Here is a 12,605-nt window from a genome sequence, read left to right as displayed (position 1 = left end):
AAAGAAATATTAGTTTAAAAATAAATCCCAGAGACTTCCCTGGCGGTCCAGTGGTCAAGACTCTGCGCTTCCAATGCAGTGGGCGCAGGTTCAATCCCTGGTCAGGGAACGAAGATCCCACATGCCGTGCGGCACAGCCAAAAATAAATAAATAAATAAATCCCAAAATTCTAGCAATGTAAGTATTACTCCAATTTGAGAAATTTTAACCTTATAAGAGTCTATTGCTCCAATTTCTTATGATTCAGAGACTTATGAGATTATGCTACATTTCCTTCAGTCAGATTCATTATTCAACATGAAAGTACATTTAAATTTGGGCTAGACATCAACCCTGAATCACATGATACTGGTGGCGCTGCATAGCAAGAACACAGTTTGAATGTGATGTCCAATCGTCCATGAGGTTCTAAGGTTCTTGCTCTGTAAGGGAAAGGGCACTTTTAAACGCAATTTCCAGGCCCTTGAGAGTACTTTTGCTGCTTATTTTCAGTGTGATCTAAGCAAAATCGCTTCACCTTTCCAAACCTTGGTATCTTTCCCGTCATTGAAATGGTACCAGTGCTTGCTTCACAGAGCCTAGACCCAAAACTAAGTTTATCTGATCGTAGAACTCTTAACTGCTACACCAGGCAGAATGAATGATGCTTCCTGCCTCCTGGTGTACGCGTGTTTCACATTTTGTAATCATCATCATGATGATAATCATTGTGAGGATCATAATTGTTATAAATTATGATCCTCTTTATAATATTTTTTTCAAAATTGGAGGAAAAAGCAAAAACTGCAAACATAAAATTTGTATATGGATAACAAAATACTGCCCAAAGAAATTCAGGGCATGAATAAATTATTAATAGATTGCTGCTAACAAGATTTCTAATTAGCACTTAGGAAAAAAAAAAAGAGAGAACCTGAAGATACTCATTACTCTATCTGGACTTTTTCTATGAGAAGGGTGGGATTAAAAATAATCTATTGCAAATTTTTCAAATTGTGGTTTATTCTGACACCCCTCTGCTGGCTAAGCCTCAGATGAAGAGATGTCCAAGGAAGGAGGGCAAAACGCCGACTTATATTAAACAGCTCTGGTTGGTAGCATATTTCAGGAAAAGCACAGATTGAGAAAAGACAGTTATAAGAAAAGCAAAATGTGGAGATATAGCATTTGCTTAATCATGTAAAAGTCTAAACATCAATTAAAATTAACATTAATTAAGAAGTATAATCCCACCTCCCTCATGAGAGCAGCTGGCTTACTGGAAGAAAAAGACAACTACCAATTCTACTGCCTTCTAGCACCTTCTCTAGTCTCTAGTCAGCTTCTCTCAGAATTCCTTCAGGAATTCTGCCCAAGAGAGAAGTCAAGATATGGGTTCACTGCAAATCCTTACTTAAACGAGTACTTAGTAACAGCTCTGCTGATATATGTTTGCTTATTTCCCTTTTACTTCAAAATCTCTTCTGAGGTTTTCCCTGATTCCCCCTTATTCCAAGAAGAAAAAGAATCCCCGCATTTATCCAGGACTTACTAAGTGCTGGGTCCCAGGCTATTACATGTATTATCTCAAAACATTTCTCTTATCTCCTGCCTATTTTCATTCAAATCTCAACAGAAAACCTCTTACAGAGTACATCTTAAACCAACAATAATACATTACCCTAAAAACTCTTTAAGATATGAATTTTTATCCATATCTTGCAAAGGGCTCAGAGAACCTCAGTCAACTGTCTAAGGTCACAACATAGCTACCAAGTGTTTGAACCTGAAATTGAACCTATAGCCTCAAACACCGCAGTCCCACTACACCACGGCTGCTTCACCCCCAAGAGTGGCACACTCTCTAAAGACAAGTATTAATTTTAAAGACAGCCAAAAGCACAGTGAATAAAATTATATTTTGAAAGTTAACTGAACACTTTTTCATGTACCTAGAAGGTGTTAGTATTATTAAAGTCAGTGATCAAAGTGGTATATAGTTTAGAGTAATAAAAATTATCATCATAAAACACAGTTATAAAATATTAAGGCAGAGTTTCTTGTGTGGCTTGTGAGGCCTGACCCAAAGAGGAATGTTCCCCAAACTGATTTGAAGATTGGCACTTGTGTGATGGGTGTTCTGACAAAGTGATCATTTCAAAGGATAGTTGCTTGTTCCTATGAGTGCTGATACAATGACAATGAAAATCAATGTTCTCAACTTCCTATTGTACCCCATGCATACTACACTATAATAATCATATGTGATATATAATATATATAATATAAATATAAATAATATATAATGTAATATATATATTCAAACAGTGACATAAACTGCATCTTAATATATTTTATGAAATCATCCGAAGACTCATTAAGGACTTAAAAAAGAATTAAGTTGAAAGATATGGACATAACAACATAAGTAGATGTTTGCCTATCTGGTGTCAAATAATGTTTTACTGTTTTCTACCATTAAATTGAATGAATCAAGTGAAAATCAAATTCTTTTCAAAAAAGTAGTGATGAAGTCTAAAATCTAAAATATAACAATTCTTTCTTGCTTATTATGGGATACTCTCAAGAAACCACAATTATAATAACATGGATTTTGTAAATTCAAAAGTTGCAGATAGTTTTTGCCATTTAGTGAAAAGAATATAAAACAAATACGGGGGAAATATTACCTGCTTTAGTCAATTAACAGACACTGTGTAGTTTAAATTCACTAAAAGTAGTTAGGACATTTAAAGTATGGTGGGGGAAGAAAAAGACAGGAGATCCAGCCAAGGAAATTAAGTGTTAGTGTGAGAAAATGAAATGTTATGGACATGAAAAAGTATTTTCATCAGGAAGGAAAAACTGGTCTTGTCTACATAATCAGGAGGAAATGTCTATGATTTACCGGTTGCTGTTTTCTCTTCTCTCCCTCTTAGGGGGTTTTTGCCCCTTCTGGTGCAATGGTTCTTGTGGTTGGGTCAAACATACGAGACTGGAAAAGGACATGAGAAGTTCAAAGTCAGGACTCTCTCTTCGACAAAAAGGGAGATCAGTTCACCATCTCCTTGAAATCTGCTCCTTTTTCACCCCTAAGAAGAGAAGCCGGTGGAGAACTGACTTACTAAGTTGTTTTAAATCATGAAATACCTTGAAGAAGAAGTTCTTCAACCTTCTCTCTATAAAGAATATTTAATGGGGCTATACTAACAACTCGTAATTACTAGTTCTTTGCCAGGAGGTGGATGAAACAATTACAGGGAAGAGTTTAATAAATTGTCCCTCAATGACCCAAACTACTCCTCTGCCTGGAGATTATGGGGACAGATTATAAAGTATTTTGGAAGTCAGGAAAGGAGGGTTAGATCCCAGGCAACTGAAAGTCAGTTTTTGACCAAGGGAGTTAGAGGGGAAATATTTGTGGCATAGAATGCCCTAGAGAGGGGAGAAACTACCTAGGAGGTAATTCGGGCAGAACACATCGAAAACCTTGATTTCAATTTTAGCACTGGTTGAGAAAATACCAAAGATGTTTGAAAGGAAAAAATCAACATAATTTGACAAAGATGATCCATGGGGTGTTCTGAGCTGTAATAAATCATACAATGAGAATTCCAGAACTTTCCTTGCTACTGAATTATTTTTATATTTTGTAAAGTCTAACAAATGGTAATTTTAAAGAGAGAAAAGGTAACATAAGGAAAAATGTGACCAAGATGTGAAAGAAAGATGTGGAGATGGAAAGAAAAGTTTATGAGCTGACCAAACAGGCAAAAGCTTCAGGCTTTGTTTTAGTTTGTTAGTTTGTTTTAGTTTTTAATTCTTTTTTTGTGTGTGTCTTTTTTTTTTAATTGATGTAATTGGCATATGAACATTGTATTAGTTTGTGTACAATGTAAGGATTTAATATATGTATATACTGTGTAGAGTGTCCACTGAATCCTAAAGGAGGTCTTATATCTGGTTCTATTCTTAGCCTGGAAAGTGAGGGAGAAAAATGAGTCAAAAATGTCTCCAAGAAAGCTAAAGAAATCCTTTCAGAATGTGATGCTGGTTTGGGTGGGAAAATGATAACCTGAGTTTGAGGGAGTGGAGGGAGTGGTGAGAAATATACACACAGCAATGCCCAGATCAGTAAGGAGACAGCAGAAAATACAGATCTGGAATTTGGGGTGGCAGTTAGGACAGGTATTTCTGATTTTAATGTCACTGGCATAGAAGTAGTATTTGAAGCAATGAGAACAAAACTCGAAATCAATTAGAAACACAGCATGACTATCATTTTATTAAGTATCAAGGTGGAATGGGAGTGGAAAAATGCTACACAAGGGCAGAGACAGCAGGATGGGGCAGTGAGAAAGTCCCTGTTTGTCCCAGCCGACCACAAGACACTGGCTGGTCTGAGCACCTATAGTTAGGACCTCAAGGAAATTACTTAACTCTCTTATAATTGGGAATTAACTTAATTGATGCCTTAATTTACTGTGGGTATTAAATGAAACATATGTAAAATTGCTTTAAATTTTAAAACCTACAACCACAATGTAAATCAAATTCCAACTGCAGACTTAATGGAAGAATGCCCCATTGGCATCACCCCTACATTCTCTGCTGTGATTTTCTTTCTTTCCAGGAATACTTACAGTCTTCCTACAGTGGTCCTGCACCTTCTCATCTCCGATCTCACCTCCCATCTCATATCTTGATTTCCTTCCCAACTGTAACTTCCTCTTAGTTCTACACTCTATTTTACCTACATTCCAATGGCTTCACTCTGCCCTCAGCCAGACTCACACTTCTGCCTCCAGAAAAGATAGAGGTGAGATCTGAGCGCAACTTAACCATGTTTTTATTTAATTACACCAATATCTGATTTGCAATAACTATATTCTGGATAAAGTTACTAAGGATGTTTCCAGGTTCAAGAATCTGATCTGTCAGATTTTGAGTGTGTGTGTGTGTGTGTGTGTGTGTGTGTGTGTGTGTGTGTGTGTGTGTGTGATTTTCTGAATGCTAATTCTCATTTTATAGACGTGGCCCTAAATACTTCTCTCACAATGCATAAATGAAGTTGAATGCCTTTTGGTTAATTTTTAGTGTCTCTTGGGCATTTTTGTAACCTCCAGGAGAACTGGAAACAGCCCATAAAATTCTTACTCTAAGACAGCATGGTATCCAGGGAAACAGTGCCACAAGCTTTGGAACCACCAAGAGCTGGATTCAGAACCCAACCCAGCCCGGACCACTTAAAAGCAGCAAAAAATTGAGCATGTTACATAACCTCTGCAGGACTTGATTTGTGAAGACATAGGAAGCAATGGTTTCTACCTTATAAAATTACTCTGCAGATTCAGTGAGCTATCGTAGGCAAAGCACTATCACCCAGTGCTTGGTATAAAGTAGGCGCTTAATAAATATCGTTTAACAAATGAATGTCATCATCCTTCCCAATCATCCCATCAGAAAGCCTAACAGAGCGCTAAAGGCACTGAAATGTCCATCAGACTGGAGGGGGCCTTAATGAAGGCTGGTTTAGCAGCAGCTTAAAAAAAACTTGTCAATTTATTGGTTGCAACAAGTGATTTCTAAAGGTTAACCTATCCTTTTTTAAAAACTCCATTATCATTTGGAATAAAGAAAAATGTTTGATATGATTTTATGCTTTAATTTCTTGAGCCATAGAATAGTTCAAGTATCTCAGGGATTTAATCTACTTTTTAATATCAGAAAGTATTTATGACTTTATTTTTATTTTTATTTTTTTATAAATTTATTTATTTTTGGCTGTGTTTGGTCTTCGTTGCTGCACGTGGGCTTTCTCTAGTTGTGGCGAGTGGGGGCTACTCTTCGTTGTGATGCGCAGGCTTATCGCGGTGGCTTCTCTGTGGAGCACGGGCTCTAGGCACACAGGCTTCAGTAGTTGCGGCACGCGGGCTCAGTAGTTGTGGCGCACAGGCTCTAGAGCACAGGCTCAGTAGTTGCGGTGCACAGGCTTAGCTGCTCCACAGCATGTGGGATCTCCCCAGACCAGGAATCGAACCTGTGTCCCCTGCATTGGCAGGTGGATTCTCAACCACTGCACCACCAGGGAAGCCCCATGACTTTGAAATAACAATGAAAAACTAACCTTTGCATGGTTCCTATGATGTCACACTGAAAATTCAACTTTTTTTCCATTGAATTTTCTACTCTCATTTCTGGCTGACTAGTTAGATAACTCTATAAGACTAGGAACCATATCCTTTTAATGTAAACTTTGATTGTTTTTCTTTATTTACTTGCCTGTTACCTCTGGAAACAAAGATGGGAAGGGAATTATCTCCCTCTCCCAACTCAGCTCTTTCAAAAGCTGATATGGAAAGTTTTCAGCCTGTCCCTTAGAGGGTAAATACTGCAAATTCTAGAAAATGCTACTGTAGATAAGCTTTGATTCAAAATTTCTGGAGAAAACGTTTTCTTTAAAATTTTGGGGTTTTTCCTGCTTTTTTTTTTTTTAGCCTTTCTCTAATCTAGAGTGTATCTTACCCTTTGGGATTTTTTCAAATATAAAAACTCTTGCTAAGTCGATCAATACACCTGAAGAGCAATAATTAAAAATATACTCAAGCTTCTAGTGGTTTTGTAGTAATCACCTAAGTATCTGGAGGGGATCTAACATTCCAGAAGCTTCATTCCTATTCTAGGTGTTAGTCCTTGAGCCTTCAGATCAGATAATCAGTGACTCTGATGTTTCCTAACCATGAAAGAATCTTTCTATTTGAGTGCTATTGGATAGTTAATAAAGAACACTAAAGCAAAGTTTAAAGTTAAAATTTCAGTACATGGTACCAATTAAAAAATTAATAAAGCTCCTACTATGAGATCCCATTTTGCTATTACAACCATTTGAGATTTTATTAGATTCCTAAAATCAGATAGCCCTCAACACACAATGGTTAACTTTCCAAACCTTGCTGAACTTTCCAAACCTTGCTGAACATCAATTTCCAAATCTATAAAATGGGGATAATGATTCAAGTCCATGGGTTTGTTGTAAGGGTGAAACACAAGCCTAGCACAGGCTCACGTGGTGCAGTGCCTAGCACCCAGTAGGTTCTCTTCCCTTTTCCATTCTGTTTATACGTATCTGTACAAAATCATACAGGATTAACTGAAATGGAGTTTTATAAAAGCAGAACTAGTTTAATCTATATTTTTGTGCAGATATTGACTGTATAGGCATAATACAAATTGGATAGCAGCACTATTCATAATAGCCAAGAGCTGGAAACAACCTAAATGTCCATCAACAGATGAATGGATAAAGAAGATGTGGTACGTTTATACGACGGAATACTACTCAACCATAAAAAAGAACAAAATAATGCCATTTGCAACAATATGGATGCAACTAGAGATTATCATACTAAGTGAAGTAAGTCAGAAAGAGAAAGACAGGGACTTCCTTAGTGGCGCAGTGGCTAAGAATCCGCCTGCCAATGCAGGAGACATGGGTTCGATCTCTGGTCCGGGAAGATCCCACATGCCAAGGAGTAACTAAGCCTGTGTGCCACAACTACTGAGCCTGCGTGCCACAACTACCGAAGCCCGTGCGCCTAGAGCCCATCTCTTGAGCTTCGCAACAAGAGAAGCCACCGCAATGAGAAGCCCGTGCACTGCAATGAAGAGTAGCCCCCCGCTCACCGCAACTAGAGAAAGCCTGCGTGCAGCAACGAAGACCCAACACAGCCAAAAATAAATAAATTTAAAAAAAAAAGGAAAGACAAATACCATATGATATCACTTATATGTGGCATCTTAAAATATGACACAAATGAACCTATCTATGAAACAGAATCAGGGACATAGAGAATAGACTGGTGGTTGCCAAGGGGGTGGGGGATTGGTGAGGGTTGGACTGGGAGTTTGGGATTAGCAGATGCAAACTGGTATATACAGAATGGATAAACAAGGTCATGTTGTATAGCACAGTAAACTATATTCAATATCCTGCGATAAACCATAATGGAAAAGAATATGAAAAAGTGCATATATATGTATAACTGAGTCACTTTTCTGTACAGCAGTAAGTAACACAACACTGTAAATCAACTATACTTCAATTTTTAAAAACTGGGTATAGGCTGGGAAAGTGAATAGCTGGTAATCTTAAAGAGGATTGTAATAGATACTATTTTTCACTTAAGAGTTTGAGAGAGAAACTTTGATACACTGACTAAGCATCATTGGATTTATCAACCTCAAATGGGTACTCATTATTGCTCTAAAATCTTACTATGCCCAAAAGTCTCAATCCTATGCTTCCCAATTATTATTCCATACCTTCTATAATATAATCACACCCTGACTTCTCTTCCTTACCCTTAGCTGATGAATTTCAAAGGCAAGTAGAAACCATCAGGAGGGAGCTCTCTCATCTTCCAGCCAGTCAATCTTGACCATCCTCTTCTTCCCCTGTTACAGGAAAGGAGTAGAGTCTTTCAAAAGTCAGTATCTCAGCATGTGCCCTACATCTCCATTCCCTCCTGCATTCGTAGGGACCTCATTGCATTCACTATTCCTTTTCTCTCTTGTATCTGTAACATTTTCCTTTCTACTGGATTAATTTCCAGAGTAGTTAACTTTGCTCTAATATCTTCCATCCACGACAACACAAACCCAAACAAAAAACATTATACCATCCCTTTCCAGCTACTGCCCTGTCTCTCTACACCCTCTACCCAGCCAAGCTTCATAAAGAAGGAACTATTTATGCTGTCATCTTCTTCACCTCCCATTTACTCTTTAACACACTAAATCTGGATTCCACTTTCAACATAGGATAAAAACTTCTCTGGAGCCCATAACTAGTAACTTCTTCTGTATTCTGTATACAGAATGCTGTTCTGTAACCAGCAACAGCCAATGGAAACTTTTCAGTCTTTGACTTCTCAACAGCATTTGACAAAACTAACCACTCCTCCTTGAGACACTGTCTTCACTGATTTTCCAGACACCACAATGTCCTGGTTTTCTGTCTCCTCCTTGGAGGTTCCTTCTCAGTCTTCTTTGCCAGCTAGCCTCCTTTTCTACCCAACCTCTCTCTTTTTTTCTATTCATTGATTTTTATTTTACTTTATTACTTTATGTTATGTTATGCTTTATTAAGGTATAATTGACAAATATCTACCTAGCCTCTTAAGGCAGAAGGTATTTAGAGTTATTTAGGTATTTAGGTATTTCTGCACTCTCTTTGTATACTTTCATGACTTGGCTTCAGAAAATATTTACATCTGGAATGATCACATATCTATATTTGCATTCCAAACCAGTCTTTGAGCTCCAGACTCCTACATCTGCACATTTAACTTTTCCACTAGAACATTTTATAGGCACCCAAAAATATGGCCAAACCAATCTCTTGACGTTCCCCCCAAACCCATTTGAACTCTTCCCTCCTCAGGGGCTTTCCTCCAACTGAACACAATTTTCCACCACTTCACCTGGCTAATGCCTACTTATCCTTTAGGTTTCCTCTTAAAATGTCACTCCTTTAAAAGGCCCTCTGAAACCCTCTTAACTAAATTAGACTATCTTATAGCACCCTACATTTCCCTTCAGAACACATATGATTATTTATAATGACTTATCTATTTGTGATCTTTTTGTTCAACTCTGATTTCTCCTTCTCTTGCTAGGTTAGGTGCACCTTATCAATTCCCTCACCTCCTCAAATCTGCTCAAAGTTTATCTTCTCAATGAGGCCTTCCCTGACCTCCTATATAGAATTTCAACCCTGCACTCATATCCCCCTTACTTTGCTCCCACCCCAACACTTACGTACTACTAGTATTCCATATAATCTGCTTACTTACATTTATTAAAGTTTGTTTTCTCCCTACTCTAGAATGTAAGCTCCATAAAGACTTCTTGTCTCTTTTGTTCACTGATATGTTCCACATACCTAGCACATGATAGGAACTCAATAAATACCTGTTGAATGAATGACGGGCTGTACCTGCTTTGCTCCACACTGTATTCCACACTAATCAATTTCTGTGGAATTAAAGTTCAGGTAATATAAAACCTAAGATGAAAAATGGAGCACCACACCATTAACACAGTGCGATCTTGTACTTTGTGAATGAATGAATGTTGAATGAATGCTTCCAAATGAAAAAGGCATATTTAATTTGGAATCTAGAAAGTGGCCCGCATCTTTGTTATTTTTGTTTGTTTGTTTGCTTTCTTCTAAGCACACAGTTAATCCCATCCTTTGTTCTCTTTCTTCATATTCTAAGAAGTTTTAAGAGATAATAATGTGAAGTGGAAGTTACATGAGAGGACAGACGTGTTCATCCTCTTCCCTGGTGTCAACTGATGTCTAGCCCCTTCCTAGTACTTAGCAGGAGCCGAAGAAATAATTTAGTTATGAATAACCAACCTATCCAATGAATCTGTGCCATCAAGGGAAGGTTAGTCAGCACCAGGAGCAGTGGAAGAAGCTGGAGATGTGGAATCATCAAGGGGGTGAGCCTCTATTCCTGGCTCTACCAACTGACAAAATCTGGCAACTTCCCCGGGGCTGTTTCTTCCTCTGGTAAGAGACTAGATGAAACTAGATAATCCAATTCACCTAAAGCAATCTACTAAAATGCAAGCTCCTAGGGAATTCCTTGGCGGTCCGGTGGTTAGGGCTCCAGGCTTCCACTACAGGGAGCACTGGTTCAATCCCTGGTTGGGGAACTAAGATCCTGCAAGCCACGCGGCCAGAAAAAGAAAGTAAGCTCCTGGAGGCCAAAGATTGCGTTGCATCTCTCTTGTTCACTGATGGGAAAACAAGGCCTTGAGAGATACAGCAGGCCCTCAAGGAATTTGTGGAACTATCTAAAAATTCCCTTCTACTGCTAACATTTTAAGGAAAAAATAACTTTGAGGTATCCTAAAGAAATCGTTCTTTTTCTAGAGAAAACCATATACAGATTGTCATCCTCTTAGAAATACCCTTGTGCGTGGTGAAAAGAGAATAAATGACTGTTTCCTCCTGGTGAGTTGGTTACAGGCATTTACCAGTTTTACATTTTCACTGTGACCACTTGGGTTCTTTAGTCATATATATATATATATATATATAATCATATTTATATACTTAGAACTTGATTTGAAACCTTTAGCTCGGGGTGTAAGAACACCGAACTCCTGAGGAACTATGTACTTACACTGTACAACTTCCTACTCGTTCCAGTCTTGTTTGGAGGTCCTTCCCAGTCGTTATGTAGTTTCCGAGGCAGAGTGACCTTTTCCCATTTCCCAGCCCCTTCCTTCCTCACCCACCCTCCGCCTTCACCCGCCTCGCGCATTCTCGGCTTCCCCCCTGCTGGCCCGACGCCGGGAGAGTTTGAGGAGAGGTTGACCCAGAGCCCCCCGCCCCCGCTCCCACCCCCCGGCAGAGCCCCGCAAACCGCCTCCCCCTGCCAGTTACTGGGGACTGTCGGCTTTCCAACCGACGCTAAAAATGCGCTCTCTTATCGAAAGAAAACCAACTTGACTACCCTAAACTAGGGACCGCTCGTGGGTAGTGAATCTATGTGTTTACCCTTGTTTTCTAGCCCCGGAGCAGCTGAGGGAATTGATTGGCTCCGTCGAGCTCGCGACGTCCACGCCCCGCCGGGACTCCGCCCCCTCGCGCGGCCATCTGCTTCGCTGTCTGTCTCCCTGTCTCTCGCTCTGCGTCTCTTTCCCTTCCACCACCTCCCTGCCCACCCCCCGTCGGCTCCGCCCCTTCCCCCTCCCCCCCGCCTGGGGCTCCGAATCTTCCCTGGCCGTTGCCAAGGAGACAAGCCGATACCAGGCAAATAGGCATTCGAGAAAGAAAAAGACGGGAAAGCTACACCGCAGCCTGGTAACAAAGGAGCAATAAAAGCAGCCCCCAAATGGAGGGCTAAGAACACGTCAGGAGAAAATCCAAAAGCGAGCTAGCAATCACCCCAAGTTTAACTGGGAGGGGGATGCAGAGGAAGGGGCATGATTCACGTTGGGGGTAGGGGGAAATCAACAGCTTAAAAGAGCTTTTGAGAATCGCCTGGATTGTGGTTTTGGATCAGCCCCGTTGGCTTTTCAAGTTGGAACGACGCTAATACAAGGGATTCGTAACCATCGCGGCGGCTGGGGTCTTGGGCCAGGCCAGCGGGCTCCCTTAGGGTGATAACAAGTTTGGCAAGATACACTTCTACGGAAACGTCTTAACGTCGGCTCTGGGGAATATGACTTCGTGATTGAATAATGACGCATCTGAAGAAGTGGACAGTGAGAAGACGAAGCTTCATGTAACGATCTGCAGCTTGGTGATTTTCAAAGCAGTACTTGAACAAAGAGTTATTGGCTTGAATCAACCGTCTTTTTCACTCAGAGTGTGACCCATTTCCCTACAATGAGCAGGAAAATAAAACTTTCAGAATTCAGAGCCAGCACCGGGAGAAGTGAACCATTCCTCCGACTGCTTCTCACCTCCATAAGCTAAAGATTATTCATTTCAGGATCACTAAATGTAAACGAGAAAAAGTAGTGTGATTTGGACACGAGTGAAAACTTTGGGAGCAAAAATGTAGGTGGTAGGAGAATGCTTATAAGGGTGTATCCTTGATTT

The 12,605-nt window shown here is 39.7% G+C and overlaps 1 long non-coding RNA gene across 7 annotated transcripts in view; it reads right to left on the bottom strand.

Annotated features, from left to right (window-relative positions):
- LOC309667176 overlaps positions 1–11,733 on the bottom strand; it is a 169,291-nt gene extending 157,558 nt beyond the window's left edge. For 4 of the 7 annotated variants that reach the window (XR_014267581.1, XR_014267582.1, XR_014267583.1 and 1 more), the window contains exons 1-2: positions 11,179–11,378; positions 8,342–8,434 (exon numbers count right to left, since the gene is read on the bottom strand). This is a non-coding gene — a long non-coding RNA (uncharacterized lncRNA). Of the gene's footprint in view, positions 1–2,888; positions 3,073–8,341; positions 8,435–11,178; positions 11,379–11,555 lie in introns of those variants that run through there. The other 3 variants (XR_014267579.1, XR_014267580.1, XR_014267578.1) reach the window with 3 other exon arrangements.
- Positions 11,734–12,605: the final 872 nt, after the last annotated feature.

Source organism: Balaenoptera physalus, assembly GCF_965194825.1.
Source record: "Balaenoptera physalus genome assembly, chromosome: 9".
NCBI classification, from domain to species: Eukaryota; Metazoa; Chordata; class Mammalia; order Artiodactyla; family Balaenopteridae; genus Balaenoptera; species Balaenoptera physalus.
The sequence above is the reverse complement of the archived record's forward strand: the minus strand, read 5'-3'. Positions and strand labels throughout refer to the sequence as shown.